This window comes from Myotis yumanensis, unplaced genomic scaffold, assembly GCF_028538775.1.
Source record: "Myotis yumanensis isolate MYYU_CA2020_CCGP unplaced genomic scaffold, mMyoYum1.0.hap1 SCAF_21, whole genome shotgun sequence".
In the NCBI taxonomy this organism is placed as follows: Eukaryota; Metazoa; Chordata; class Mammalia; order Chiroptera; family Vespertilionidae; genus Myotis; species Myotis yumanensis.
Genome location: NW_027223772.1, coordinates 15,655,719 through 15,660,341, shown reverse-complemented (window position 1 = coordinate 15,660,341; position 4,623 = coordinate 15,655,719). Strand labels below are relative to the sequence as shown.

At 45.7% G+C, this 4,623-nt stretch overlaps 1 non-coding gene across 1 annotated transcript; it reads right to left on the bottom strand.

Moving 5' to 3' along the window:
• Nucleotides 1-2,355: 2,355 nt before the first annotated feature.
• LOC138999006 (5S ribosomal RNA) lies at nucleotides 2,356-2,474 on the bottom strand. Its single transcript, XR_011469279.1, has one exon. It is a non-coding gene; the product is annotated as a 5S ribosomal RNA (ribosomal RNA).
• Between the last annotated feature and the right edge of the window lie 2,149 nt (nucleotides 2,475-4,623).

Here is a 4,623-nt window from a genome sequence, read left to right as displayed (position 1 = left end):
ACGTGGACTGCCTCACGCTCACATCCTCTAATTAATTCCCTTTCAATGTGCATGAATTTCATGCACCGGGCCACTAGTATATATATAAAAGCCAAAGCAACCGTTTGACCGTTCAACTGGTAGCTATGATGCGCAATGACTACCAGGAGGCAGACGCTCCAACCGGTAGGTTAGATTGCTGCCCTGTCAGCCCTGAATCTTGTTCACCCACACCCCAGACTCAGAGAGAAGGGAGTAGGGAGGTGATACCCCGATTCCTCATGGAATCGGCTGTGGGTTAGCTTGCTGCTGGGGCTCTGTCGGCCCCAAATCTGATTCACCAGCACCAGATTCCCTTTCAATGTGCACAAATCTGTGCACTGGGCCACTAGTTGTATTATAAAAACAAAGCTAGCATAGCAATATTAATATCCTGTAAGATATAAGTTAATGTATAAAAATGGACAAAGAGATAATTTCATACCATATCAACTAGGTCTTTAACAAGCCAACAAAAATGATTTCAACAAAAAGAATTTATTTTAACAATATAAGTAGTTCATTGCTGGGCTAGCCAGACCTGCTTAGGGACCCATAATGTCAGGAACTCCTGGCTTCCTTCTTTCTCTATGTTATGTCATTCTCTGGCTTCCTCGTGATCCTAAAATGAATGCTTTACCTGCAGTCTCACTCCTGTATCCAGACAGGAGAAGAAAAGGAACTGTTAAGAAGCAGTGGTGTCTTCATCAGAAGTTACACACAGCCTTTCCTAACCAGCAGTTGTAAATGATCACCCGAGTACATTGCTACTTCAACCCAAACTGGGGTCTTGTTGCTAAGGAATAAGGGGAGACCGTATATGAGGTAAGCTACAGTGCCGAAACAAACTGTAATCCAACGAGATAAAGTCACCATCAACTTATATGTACCTAACAACACTGCTGAGAAATGTGACATGATTACAGGAACACATTTACAAAATCACAATCACTCTGGGAGTTTTTAAACAGCCTCTTTCAGACACTGATTGACCAAGCAGGCAAAAAGTATGTAAGAATAAAGAAGCTTTAAATCAGTGCTAATCAAAATCTGGTCTGTATACTAGTGTGCCACAAGGCTAGGAACTTACACCAGAATGTAAATCACTATGCCACTAAGCCCTCAGTTCAATCAGGTTAATAGATTTTAAAAAAATATTAGGCTTGCCCTAACCGGTTTGGCTCAGTGGATAGAGCATCAGCCTGCAGACTGAAGGGTCCCAGGTTCGATTCCAGTCAAGGGCATGTACCTGGGTTGCAGGCACATCCCCAGTAGGAGGGTGCAGGAAGCAGCTGATCGATATTTCTCTCTCATTGATGTTCCTAACTCTTTATTCCTCTCCCTTCCTCCCTGTAAAAAAATCAATAAAATATATTTTAAAAAAATATTAGGCTTTCTTGATGAAAGAAAGTTTTTAACTGGTTTACATTCTAGTACAAACTCCTTATCTTGTCATAGACGTGATAAATTGTTCACAGGCCATCTACTTTTTGACTAGTCTTCTATGTAAAGATTTCTTCTTTGACCGGCTACTTTGAGTGATACAGATTGAAATAATACCTCAACAAGCTTAAACCCAAAACAGATGATAATTATTTGTTCCTAAAATTTACCATGCGTCTAGGACTCAACTAATCCTGTCCAAAACCTGAGGGCCTATCAATAGGAGAGTCAGATGTGAATCCAGGCCAATCTAGATGCCATGGCTGTTAAGTGTTCTGCACCGCAGGCCATCCCTGTGGGGGAGCCCATGTCCCGGTGTCAGTCCCCTCCTCTACAGGGACCGCAGGGCGACGCCCTTCAACTTCTGCCAGTGTGTGCACAGGATCTGAACTGGTGCACTTACAGTTTCTCTCACACAGAGAATGGCTGATATAAGTTGAATCTCACATTCAGTTTTGCCTCATGTTAGCGTCATCAGTTCAGGCAGAGTCCATTTATTAAGTTAATTTTCAGAAGGTCCTGGTCCCGCTGCAGAAGGGGCAGGCGAAGGTGTGGCCGACAGGTGCCTCCCTGTCATCGGGCCCGTTGAGGAATGTGAAAAGAACAGAGATTACCACCCCACAAACCTCAGCTGAGCTCATGTTAGACTTTCACTTTTCTATGAATTGAGGATAGACGTCACTGTGAGAACAATAAAAGAAACACTGGAATCGTCGCTATAACTTGCTCTTGACTTTTACCCCAATCTCATTTCCTTTTTCTCATAGTAGGCAGGCCCTGTTAGCAGCTTAAATTGTATCCTTCATGTCCTTATTCTGTGCAATTATATAGTACAGATTAAATATGGGATTAGTGTTTTATTACTATTATTTTGCAAAAAAAATTTTTTTTTAAAGCCTACAGCACCCGGTATTCCCAGGCGGTCTCCCATCCAAGTACTAACCAGGCCCGACCCTGCATAGCTTCCGAGATCAGACGAGATCGGCCACGTTCAGGGTGGTATGGCTGTAGACTATTTTGCAAAAATTTTATGTTGCTTTTGTAGTTGTGTGACTTGCTTTTTTTCACTTAAAAACGTGACTGGGAGTTCTGTCGGTGTATATAGCTCTCTCTCACCCTGTATATGCTGTGATACTGTATCATGTCAGATGTATTCATGTAGACAGTCTCCTATCAAGAGATATCTAGGTGATTTCTAATTTTTTGCCATGAAACAACCTTGTCTGTGATTGTATCTAGTCTCCAAAGTTAGCTCTCAATAAAGTTCACCTCCAGGCTTTCCTGTCCTCACAGTCCACTCCCACACTGAATCTGGGCGACAGCGACTCCCTGTAACCAACAGAAAGCAAGGAGTTGCTGTAACAGCTCCAGGCCTAACTTACGGAGGACTGGCATTTCCGCTCTGTGGTCTTTGGAGATGGCCATCATGCAAGAAGCCCTTCTGGAGAAAGGCCGCACACAGAGCCTTGTTGACGGACACGCCCACATTCCCTTGGGACAAAGGCCTCCTGGAGGAAGCCCAACTGCCACACATGTGCATGAAGAAGCTTTTCTACAGCCCAGTGGGAAACTATCCGCTAAGCCTCATCAACCCACAGGACCTCAGGGATAATCATGATTGTTTTTCTCTACTAAGAGTCGGCTTTACTATGTGGCCACAGATACGTGATGGTCAGTAATAAACAGTGCAATTTCCCTCCCCTTCTCTCTGTATGGAGAACTGAATGGCCCCGGTTAGAAGTTGTCCCCATACGCCAAGGTTGCAGGTTCAACCCCAGTCAGCGCACACAATTGATTGACTAGAATCAACCAATGAATGCATAAAAGAGTGGAACAGCCCTGGCTGGTGTGCTAAATGGTTAGAGCAGCCGTGGGCAAACTACGGCCCGCGGGCCGGATCCAGCCCGTTTGAAATGAATAAAACTAAAAAAAAAAAAAGACCGTACCCTTTTATGTAATGATGTTTACTTTGAATTTATATTAGTTCACACAAACACTCCATCCATGCTTTTGTCCCGGCCCTCCGGTCCAGTTTAAGAACCCACTGTGGCCCTCGAGTCAAAAAGTTTGCCCACCCCTGGGTCAGAGTGTCAGTACGTGCAACACACTGAAGGGTCTAGGGATAGATTCCTGGTCAAGGGCATGTACCTGGTTCGTGGTTCGCTTCCTATCATATGTCAGGGTGTGTGCAGGAGGCAACCAGTCAATGTGTCTCACATCCATGTTTCTCTCTCTCCCTCCTTCCTCCCCCTCTCTCTGAAAAGCAATGGAAAAAATGTCCTCAGGTGAGGATTAACAACAACAACAACAAAGTGAAACAACAAATCTCTCTCTCTCTCTCTGCTTCTCCCTCTCCCTCCCCCTCTTCCTCTCTCTCTCAAATCAATAAAGTAAGAAATAGATGTTCCAACAAACTTGGAGAGAGAGAGAGAACTGGATGACCAGGTCACAGGGCACACACATCAGCATCCTGCTGAGTAGCCCTCCCAAATGGCTGCAGCCAGTTACCCTGACACACGATGACGGGGAGAACCACTTTCACTTAAAGTGCTTGCCAGGTCAGAACCGGGATTTCATTTCATTGCATTTCTCTGATTACTAGTCAAATTAAGTATATTTTTCTTTGGTTATCGGCCATTTGTGTTGACTTTCCTGTTAGTCCCTGGCTGGAGGAGAGACCAGGAGGTCTGTGTGCTGGGCTGCCCCGAGCTTGTCTTCCGGGGCTGCTCCTGGCCTCGGCCTTCCAGGTTCCCGGCGCCTTTGCCATCGGTGCGCAGCTCCCACAGCTGGCAGGCAGCTGCGAGCTCTGATCGCCCTGCCTGGGAGAGGCCACTGGCCTGTGCACACCGCACATTGTCATGCACTTAGGTGGACATCTCCCGTGCCCTCCCAAAGAATCAAAAGCCAAACCCAAGCCCAGCGGGTTTGGCTCAGGGATAGAGGGTCAGCCTGCGGACTGAAGGGTCCTGGGTTCAATTCCAGTCAAGGGAACATGCCCGGGTTGTGGGCTCAGTCTCCAGTGGGGGTGGGGGAGCGGGGGGTGGCAGGAGGGTGGGGGCATGCAGGAGGCAGCTGATCAATGATTCTCATCATTGGTGTTTCTCTCATTCTCTCTGAAATTAATAAAATAATAATAATAATAATAATAATAATAAAAGAGCC